Genomic DNA, 11,224 nt, shown 5'->3' with positions numbered 1-11,224 from the left:
TGCCGAAATCGCTTTTTCTCGCCGAGATAAGCACGTTTTCTGAAATGCCGCTCTCCCGTCACTCTGGTTAAAGTGTTATGAAAAAAAAGGCTGTTGGGGGCTAGGGAGTATCGAGTTGATCATTATACATGAAGAAATTACCAATTTCATCGTTTGGTTTATGTTTTACACGCGTTTTAAATTTTATTGCCGAAATCGCTTTTTCTCGCCGAGATAAGCACGTTTTCTGAAATGCCGCTCCCGTCACTCTGGTTAAAGTGTTATGAAAAAAAAGGCTGTTGGGGGCTAGGGAGTATCGAGTTGATCATTATACATGAAGAAATAACCAATTTCATCGTTTGGTTTATGTTTTACACGCGTTTTAAATTTTATTGCCGAAATCGCTTTTTCTCGCCGAGATAAGCACGTTTTCTGAAATGCCGCTCTCCCGTCACTCTGGTTAAAGTGTTATGAAAAAAAAGGCTGTTGGGGGCTAGGGAGTATCGAGTTGATCATTATACATGAAGAAATAACCAATTTCATCGTTTGGTTTATGTTTTACACGCGTTTTAAATTCTATTGCCGAAATCGCTTTTTCTCGCCGAGATAAGCACGTTTTCTGAAATGCCGCTCTCCCGTCACTCTGGTTAAACTGTTATGAAAAAAAAGGCTGTTGGGGGCTAGGGAGTATCGAGTTGATCATTATACATGAAGAAATAACCAATTTCATCGTTTGGTTTATGTTTTACACGCGTTTTAAATTTTATTGCCGAAATCGCTTTTTCTCGCCGAGATAAGCACGTTTTCTGAAATGCCGCTCTCCCGTCACTCTGGTTAAAGTGTTATGAAAAAAAAGGCTGTTGGGGGCTAGGGAGTATCGAGTTGATCATTATACATGAAGAAATAACCAATTTCATCGTTTGGTTTATGTTTTACACGCGTTTTAAATTCTATTGCCGAAATCGCTTTTTCTCGCCGAGATAAGCACGTTTTCTGAAATGCCGCTCTCCCGTCACTCTGGTCAAAGTGTTATGAAAAAAAAAGGCTGTTGGGGGCTAGGGAGTATCGATTGATCATTATACATGAAGAAATAACCAATTTCATCGTTTGGTTTATGTTTTACACGCGTTTTAAATTTTATTGCCGAAATTGCTTTTTCTCGCCGAGATAAGCACGTTTTCTGAAATGCCGCTCTCCCGTCACTCTGGTTAAAGTGTTATGAAAAAAAAGGCTGTTGGGGTCTAGGGAGTATCGAGTTGATCATTATACATGAAGAAATAACCAATTTCATCGTTTGGTTTATGTTTTACACGCATTTTAAATTTTATTGCCGAAATCGCTTTTTCTCGCCGAGATAAGCACGTTTTCTGAAATGCCGCTCTCCCGTCACTCTGGTTAAAGTGTTATGAAAAAAAAGGCTGTTGGGGGCTAGGGAGTTTCGAGTTGATCATTATACATGAAGAAATAACCAATTTCATCGTTTGGTTTATGTTTTACACGCGTTTTAAATTTTATTGCCGAAATCGCTTTTTCTCGCCGAGATAAGCACGTTTTCTGAAATGCCGCTCTCCCGTCACTCTGGTTAAAGTGTTATGAAAAAAAAGGCTGTTGGGGGCTAGGGAGTATCGAGTTGATCATTATACATGAAGAAATTACCAATTTCATCGTTTGGTTTATGTTTTACACGCGTTTTAAATTTTATTGCCGAAATCGCTTTTTCTCGCCGAGATAAGCACGTTTTCTGAAATGCCGCTCTCCCGTCACTCTGGTTAAAGTGTTATGAAAAAAAAGGCTGTTGGGGGCTAGGGAGTATCGAGTTGATCATTATACATGAAGAAATAACCAATTTCATCGTTTGGTTTATGTTTTACAGGCGTTTTAAATTTTATTGCCGAAATCGCTTTTTCTCGCCGAGATAAGCACGTTTTCTGAAATGCCGCTCTCCCGTCACTCTGGTTAAAGTGTTATGAAAAAAAAGGCTGTTGGGGGCTAGGGAGTATCGAGTTGATCATTATACATGAAGAAATAACCAATTTCATCGTTTGGTTTATGTTTTACACGCGTTTTAAATTTTATTGCCGAAATCGCTTTTTCTCGCCGAGATAAGCACGTTTTCTGAAATGCCGCTCTCCCGTCACTCTGGTTAAAGTGTTATGAAAAAAAGGCTGTTGGGGGCTAGGGAGTATCGAGTTGATCATTATACATGAAGAAATAACCAATTTCATCGTTTGGTTTATGTTTTACACGCGTTTTAAATTTTATTGCCGAAATCGCTTTTTCTCGCCGAGATAAGCACGTTTTCTGAAATGCCGCTCTCCCGTCACTCTGGTTAAAGTGTTGTGAAAAAAAAGGCTGTTGGGGGCTAGGGAGTATCGAGTTGATCATTATACATGAAGAAATAACCAATTTCATCGTTTGGTTTATGTTTTACACGCGTTTTAAATTTTATTGCCGAAATCGCTTTTTCTCGCCGAGATAAGCACGTTTTCTGAAATGCCGCTCTCCCGTCACTCTGGTTAAAGTGTTATGAAAAAAAAGGCTGTTGGGGGCTAGGGAGTATCGAGTTGATCATTATACATGAAGAAATAACCAATTTCATCGTTTGGTTTATGTTTTACACGCGTTTTAAATTTTATTGCCGAAATCGCTTTTTCTCGCCCAGATAAGCACGTTTTCTGAAATGCCGCTCTCCCGTCACTCTGGTTAAAGTGTTATGAAAAAAAAGGCTGTTGGGGGCTAGAGAGTATCGAGTTGATCATTATACATGAAGAAATTACCAATTTCATCGTTTGGTTTATGTTTTACACGCGTTTTAAATTTTATTGCCGAAATCGCTTTTTCTCGCCGAGATAAGCACGTTTTCTGAAATGCCGCTCTCCCGTCACTCTGGTTAAAGTGTTGATAAAAAAAGGCTGTTGGGGGCTAGGGAGTATCGAGTTGATCATTATACATGAAGAAATAACCAATTTCATCGTTTGGTTTATGTTTTACACGCGTTTTAAATTATATTGCCGAAATCGCTTTTTCTCGCCGAGATAAGCACGTTTTCTGAAATGCCGCTCTCCCGTCACTCTGGTTAAAGTGTTTTAAAAAAAAAGGCTGTTGGGGGCTAGGGAGTATCGAGTTGATCATTATACATGAAGAAATAACCAATTTCATCGTTTGGTTTATGTTTTCCACGCGTTTTAAATTTTATTGCCGAAATCGCTTTTTCTCGCCGAGATAAGCACGTTTTCTGAAATGCCGCTCTCCCGTCACTCTGGTTAAAGTGTTATGAAAAAAAAGGCTGTTGGGGGCTAGGGAGTATCGAGTTGATCATTATACATGAAGAAATAACCAATTTCATCGTTTGGTTTATGTTTTACACGCGTTTTAAATTTTATTGCCGAAATCGCTTTTTCTCGCCGAGATAAGCACGTTTTCTGAAATGCCGCTCTCCCGTCACTCTGGTTAAAGTGTTATGAAAAAAAAGGCTGTTGGGGGCTAGGGAGTATCGAGTTGATCATTATACATGAAGAAATAACCAATTTCATCGTTTGGTTTATGTTTTACACGCGTTTTAAATTTTATTGCCGAAATCGCTTTTTCTCGCCGAGATAAGCACGTTTTCTGAAATGCCGCTCTCCCGTCACTCTGGTTAAAGTGTTATGAAAAAAAGGCTGTTGGGGGCTAGGGAGTATCGAGTTCATCATTATACATGAAGAAATAACCAATTTCATCGTTTGGTTTATGTTTTACACGCATTTTAAAATTTATTGCCGAAATCGCTTTTTCTCGCCGAGATAAGCACGTTTTCTGAAATGCCGCTCTCCCGTCACTCTGGTTAAAGTGTTATGAAAAAAAAGGCTGTTGGGGGCTAGGGAGTTTCGAGTTGATCATTATACATGAAGAAATAACCAATTTCATCGTTTGGTTTATGTTTTACACGCGTTTTAAATTTTATTGCCGAAATCGCTTTTTCTCGCCGAGATAAGCACGTTTTCTGAAATGCCGCTCTCCCGTCACTCTGGTTAAAGTGTTATGAAAAAAAAGGCTGTTGGGGGCTAGGGAGTATCGAGTTGATCATTATACATGAAGAAATTACCAATTTCATCGTTTGGTTTATGTTTTACACGCGTTTTAAATTTTATTGCCGAAATCGCTTTTTCTCGCCGAGATAAGCACGTTTTCTGAAATGCCGCTCTCCCGTCACTCTGGTTAAAGTGTTATGAAAAAAAAGGCTGTTGGGGGCTAGGGAGTATCGAGTTGATCATTATACATGAAGAAATAACCAATTTCATCGTTTGGTTTATGTTTTTCACGCGTTTTAAATTTTATTGCCGAAATCGCTTTTTCTCGCCGAGATAAGCACGTTTTCTGAAATGCCGCTCTCCCGTCACTCTGGTTAAAGTGTTATGAAAAAAAAGGCTGTTGGGGGCTAGGGAGTATCGAGTTGATCATTATACACAAAGAAATAACCAATTTCATCGTTTGGTTTATGTTTTACACGCGTTTTAAATTTTATTGCCGAAATCGCTTTTTCTCGCCGAGATAAGCACGTTTTCTGAAATGCCGCTCTCCCGTCACTCTGGTTAAAGTGTTATGAAAAAAAAGGCTGTTGGGGGCTAGGGAGTATCGAGTTGATCATTATACATGAAGAAATAACCAATTTCATCGTTTGGTTTATGTTTTACACGCGTTTTAAATTTTATTGCCGAAATCGCTTTTTCTCGCCGAGATAAGCACGTTTTCTGAAATGCCGCTCTCCCGTCACTCTGGTTAAAGTGTTATGAAAAAAAAGGCTGTTGGAGGCTAGGGAGTATCGAGTTGATCATTATACATGAAGAAATGACCAATTTCATCGTTTGGTTTATGTTTTACACGCGTTTTAAATTTTATTGCCGAAATCGCTTTTTCTCGCCGAGATAAGCACGTTTTCTGAAATGCCGCTCTCCCGTCACTCTGGTTAAAGTGTTATGAAAAAAAAGACTGTTGGGGGCTAGGGAGTATCGAGTTGATCATTATACATGAAGAAATAACCAATTTCATCGTTTGGTTTATGTTTTACACGCGTTTTAAATTTTATTGCCGAAATCGCTTTTTCTCGCCGAGATAAGCACGTTTTCTGAAATGCCGCTCTCCCGTCACTCTGGTTAAAGTGTTATGAAAAAAAAGGCTGTTGGGGGCTAGGGAGTATCGAGTTGATCATTATACATGAAGAAATTACCAATTTCATCGTTTGGTTTATGTTTTACACGCGTTTTAAATTTTATTGCCGAAATCGCTTTTTCTCGCCGAGATAAGCACGTTTTCTGAAATGCCGCTCCCGTCACTCTGGTTAAAGTGTTATGAAAAAAAAGGCTGTTGGGGGCTAGGGAGTATCGAGTTGATCATTATACATGAAGAAATAACCAATTTCATCGTTTGGTTTATGTTTTACACGCGTTTTAAATTTTATTGCCGAAATCGCTTTTTCTCGCCGAGATAAGCACGTTTTCTGAAATGCCGCTCTCCTGTCACTCTGGTTAAAGTGTTATGAAAAAAAAGGCTGTTGGGGGCTAGGGAGTATCGAGTTGATCATTATACATGAAGAAATAACCAATTTCATCGTTTGGTTTATGTTTTACACGCGTTTTAAATTCTATTGCCGAAATCGCTTTTTCTCGCCGAGATAAGCACGTTTTCTGAAATGCCGCTCTCCCGTCACTCTGGTTAAACTGTTATGAAAAAAAAGGCTGTTGGGGGCTAGGGAGTATCGAGTTGATCATTATACATGAAGAAATAACCAATTTCATCGTTTGGTTTATGTTTTACACGCGTTTTAAATTTTATTGCCGAAATCGCTTTTTCTCGCCGAGATAAGCACGTTTTCTGAAATGCCGCTCTCCCGTCACTCTGGTTAAAGTGTTATGAAAAAAAAGGCTGTTGGGGGCTAGGGAGTATCGAGTTGATCATTATACACGAAGAAATAACCAATTTCATCGTTTGGTTTATGTTTTACACGCGTTTTAAATTTTATTGCCGAAATCGCTTTTTCTCGCCGAGATAAGCACGTTTTCTGAAATGCCGCTCTCCCGTCACTCTGGTTAAAGTGTTATGAAAAAAAAGGCTGTTGGGGGCTAGGGAGTATCGAGTTGATCATTATACATGAAGAAATAACCAATTTCATCGTTTGGTTTATGTTTTACACGCGTTTTAAATTTTATTGCCGAAATCGCTTTTTCTCGCCGAGATAAGCACGTTTTCTGAAATGCCGCTCTCCCGTCACTCTGGTTAAAGTGTTGTGAAAAAAAAGGCTGTTGGGGGCTAGGGAGTATCGAGTTGATCATTATACATGAAGAAATAACCAATTTCATCGTTTGGTTTATGTTTTACACGCGTTTTAAATTTTATTGCCGAAATCGCTTTTTCTCGCCGAGATAAGCACGTTTTCTGAAATGCCGCTCTCCCGTCACTCTGGTTAAAGTGTTGTGAAAAAAAAGGCTGTTGGGGGCTAGGGAGTATCGAGTTGATCATTATACACAAAGAAATAACCAATTTCATCGTTTGGTTTATGTTTTACACGCGTTTTAAATTTTATTGCCGAAATCGCTTTTTCTCGCCGAGATAAGCACGTTTTCTGAAATGCCGCTCTCCCATCACTCTGGTTAAAGTGTTATGAAAAAAAAGGCTGTTGGGGGCTAGGGAGTATCGAGTTGATCATTATACATGAAGAAATAACCAATTTCATCGTTTGGTTTATGTTTTACACGCGTTTTAAATTTTATTGCCGAAATCGCTTTTTCTCGCCGAGATAAGCACGTTTTCTGAAATGGCGCTCTCCCGTCACTCTGGTTAAAGTGTTATGAAAAAAAAGGCTGTTGGGGGCTAGGGAGTATCGAGTTGATCATTATACATGAAGAAATAACCAATTTCATCGTTTGGTTTATGTTTTACACGCGTTTTAAATTTTATTGCCGAAATCGCTTTTTCTCGCCGAGATAAGCACGTTTTCTGAAATGCCGCTCTCCCGTCACTCTGGTTAAAGTGTTATGAAAAAAAAGGCTGTTGGGGGCTAAGGAGTATCGAGTTGATCATTATACATGAAGAAATAACCAATTTCATCGTTTGGTTTATGTTTTACATGCGTTTTAAATTTTATTGCCGAAATCGCTTTTTCTCGCCGAGATAAGCACGTTTTCTGAAATGCCGCTCTCCCGTCACTCTGGTTAAAGTGTTATGAAAAAAAAGGCTGTTGGGGGCTAGGGAGTATCGAGTTGATCATTATACATGAAGAAATAACCAATTTCATCGTTTGGTTTATGTTTTACACGCGTTTTAAATTTTATTGCCGAAATCGCTTTTTCTCGCCGAGATAAGCACGTTTTCTGAAATGCCGCTCTCCCGTCACTCTGGTTAAAGTGTTATGTAAAAAAAGGCTGTTGGGGGCTAGGGAGTATCGAGTTGATCATTATACATGAAGAAATAACCAATTTCATCGTTTGGTTTATGTTTTACACGCGTTTTAAATTTTATTGCCGAAATCGCTTTTTCTCGCCGAGATAAGCACGTTTTCTGAAATGCCGCTCTCCCGTCACTCTGGTTAAAGTGTTATGAAAAAAAAGGCTGTTGGGGGCTAGGGAGTATCGAGTTGATCATTATACATGAAGAAATGACCAATTTCATCGTTTGGTTTATGTTTTACACGCGTTTTAAATTTTATTGCCGAAATCGCTTTTTCTCGCCGAGATAAGCACGTTTTCTGAAATGCCGCTCTCCCGTCACTCTGGTTAAAGTGTTATGAAAAAAAAGGCTGTTGGGGGCTAGGGAGTATCGAGTTGATCATTATACATGAAGAAATAACCAATTTCATCGTTTGGTTTATGTTTTACACGCGTTTTAAATTTTATTGCCGAAATCGCTTTTTCTCGCCGAGATAAGCACGTTTTCTGAAATGCCGCTCTCCCGTCACTCTGGTTAAAGTGTTATGAAAAAAAAGGCTGTTGGGGGCTAGGGAGTATCGAGTTGATCATTATACATGAAGAAATTACCAATTTCATCGTTTGGTTTATGTTTTACACGCGTTTTAAATTTTATTGCCGAAATCGCTTTTTCTCGCCGAGATAAGCACGTTTTCTGAAATGCCGCTCCCGTCACTCTGGTTAAAGTGTTATGAAAAAAAAGGCTGTTGGGGGCTAGGGAGTATCGAGTTGATCATTATACATGAAGAAATAACCAATTTCATCGTTTGGTTTATGTTTTACACGCGTTTTAAATTTTATTGCCGAAATCGCTTTTTCTCGCCGAGATAAGCACGTTTTCTGAAATGCCGCTCTCCCGTCACTCTGGTTAAAGTGTTATGAAAAAAAAGGCTGTTGGGGGCTAGGGAGTATCGAGTTGATCATTATACATGAAGAAATAACCAATTTCATCGTTTGGTTTATGTTTTACACGCGTTTTAAATTCTATTGCCGAAATCGCTTTTTCTCGCCGAGATAAGCACGTTTTCTGAAATGCCGCTCTCCCGTCACTCTGGTTAAACTGTTATGAAAAAAAAGGCTGTTGGGGGCTAGGGAGTATCGAGTTGATCATTATACATGAAGAAATAACCAATTTCATCGTTTGGTTTATGTTTTACACGCGTTTTAAATTTTATTGCCGAAATCGCTTTTTCTCGCCGAGATAAGCACGTTTTCTGAAATGCCGCTCTCCCGTCACTCTGGTTAAAGTGTTATGAAAAAAAAGGCTGTTGGGGGCTAGGGAGTATCGAGTTGATCATTATACATGAAGAAATAACCAATTTCATCGTTTGGTTTATGTTTTACACGCGTTTTAAATTCTATTGCCGAAATCGCTTTTTCTCGCCGAGATAAGCACGTTTTCTGAAATGCCGCTCTCCCGTCACTCTGGTCAAAGTGTTATGAAAAAAAAAGGCTGTTGGGGGCTAGGGAGTATCGATTGATCATTATACATGAAGAAATAACCAATTTCATCGTTTGGTTTATGTTTTACACGCGTTTTAAATTTTATTGCCGAAATTGCTTTTTCTCGCCGAGATAAGCACGTTTTCTGAAATGCCGCTCTCCCGTCACTCTGGTTAAAGTGTTATGAAAAAAAAGGCTGTTGGGGTCTAGGGAGTATCGAGTTGATCATTATACATGAAGAAATAACCAATTTCATCGTTTGGTTTATGTTTTACACGCATTTTAAATTTTATTGCCGAAATCGCTTTTTCTCGCCGAGATAAGCACGTTTTCTGAAATGCCGCTCTCCCGTCACTCTGGTTAAAGTGTTATGAAAAAAAAGGCTGTTGGGGGCTAGGGAGTTTCGAGTTGATCATTATACATGAAGAAATAACCAATTTCATCGTTTGGTTTATGTTTTACACGCGTTTTAAATTTTATTGCCGAAATCGCTTTTTCTCGCCGAGATAAGCACGTTTTCTGAAATGCCGCTCTCCCGTCACTCTGGTTAAAGTGTTATGAAAAAAAAGGCTGTTGGGGGCTAGGGAGTATCGAGTTGATCATTATACATGAAGAAATTACCAATTTCATCGTTTGGTTTATGTTTTACACGCGTTTTAAATTTTATTGCCGAAATCGCTTTTTCTCGCCGAGATAAGCACGTTTTCTGAAATGCCGCTCTCCCGTCACTCTGGTTAAAGTGTTATGAAAAAAAAGGCTGTTGGGGGCTAGGGAGTATCGAGTTGATCATTATACATGAAGAAATAACCAATTTCATCGTTTGGTTTATGTTTTACACGCGTTTTAAATTTTATTGCCGAAATCGCTTTTTCTCGCCGAGATAAGCACGTTTTCTGAAATGCCGCTCTCCCGTCACTCTGGTTAAAGTGTTATGAAAAAAAAGGCTGTTGGGGGCTAGGGAGTATCGAGTTGATCATTATACATGAAGAAATAACCAATTTCATCGTTTGGTTTATGTTTTACACGCGTTTTAAATTTTATTGCCGAAATCGCTTTTTCTCGCCGAGATAAGCACGTTTTCTGAAATGCCGCTCTCCCGTCACTCTGGTTAAAGTGTTATGAAAAAAAGGCTGTTGGGGGCTAGGGAGTATCGAGTTGATCATTATACATGAAGAAATAACCAATTTCATCGTTTGGTTTATGTTTTACACGCGTTTTAAATTTTATTGCCGAAATCGCTTTTTCTCGCCGAGATAAGCACGTTTTCTGAAATGCCGCTCTCCCGTCACTCTGGTTAAAGTGTTGTGAAAAAAAAGGCTGTTGGGGGCTAGGGAGTATCGAGTTGATCATTATACATGAAGAAATAACCAATTTCATCGTTTGGTTTATGTTTTACACGCGTTTTAAATTTTATTGCCGAAATCGCTTTTTCTCGCCGAGATAAGCACGTTTTCTGAAATGCCGCTCTCCCGTCACTCTGGTTAAAGTGTTATGAAAAAAAAGGCTGTTGGGGGCTAGGGAGTATCGAGTTGATCATTATACATGAAGAAATAACCAATTTCATCGTTTGGTTTATGTTTTACACGCGTTTTAAATTTTATTGCCGAAATCGCTTTTTCTCGCCCAGATAAGCACGTTTTCTGAAATGCCGCTCTCCCGTCACTCTGGTTAAAGTGTTATGAAAAAAAAGGCTGTTGGGGGCTAGAGAGTATCGAGTTGATCATTATACATGAAGAAATTACCAATTTCATCGTTTGGTTTATGTTTTACACGCGTTTTAAATTTTATTGCCGAAATCGCTTTTTCTCGCCGAGATAAGCACGTTTTCTGAAATGCCGCTCTCCCGTCACTCTGGTTAAAGTGTTGATAAAAAAAAGGCTGTTGGGGGCTAGGGAGTATCGAGTTGATCATTATACATGAAGAAATAACCAATTTCATCGTTTGGTTTATGTTTTACACGCGTTTTAAATTATATTGCCGAAATCGCTTTTTCTCGCCGAGATAAGCACGTTTTCTGAAATGCCGCTCTCCCGTCACTCTGGTTAAAGTGTTTTAAATAAAAAGGCTGTTGGGGGCTAGGGAGTATCGAGTTGATCATTATACATGAAGAAATAACCAATTTCATCGTTTGGTTTATGTTTTACACGCGTTTTAAATTTTATTGCCGAAATCGCTTTTTCTCGCCGAGATAAGCACGTTTTCTGAAATGCCGCTCTCCCGTCACTCTGGTTAAAGTGTTATGAAAAAAAAAGGCTGTTGGGGGCTAGGGAGTATCGAGTTGATCATTATACATGAAGAAATAACCAATTTCATCGTTTGGTTTATGTTTTACACGCGTTTTAAATTTTATTGCCGAAATCGCT

The sequence above is a fragment of the Syngnathus leptorhynchus genome, unplaced genomic scaffold (assembly GCF_054491065.1).
Source record: "Syngnathus leptorhynchus isolate UIUO unplaced genomic scaffold, UIUO_Slep HiC_scaffold_74, whole genome shotgun sequence".
NCBI lineage: Eukaryota > Metazoa > Chordata > Actinopteri > Syngnathiformes > Syngnathidae > Syngnathus > Syngnathus leptorhynchus.
Note: the sequence above shows the minus strand (reverse complement) of the source record.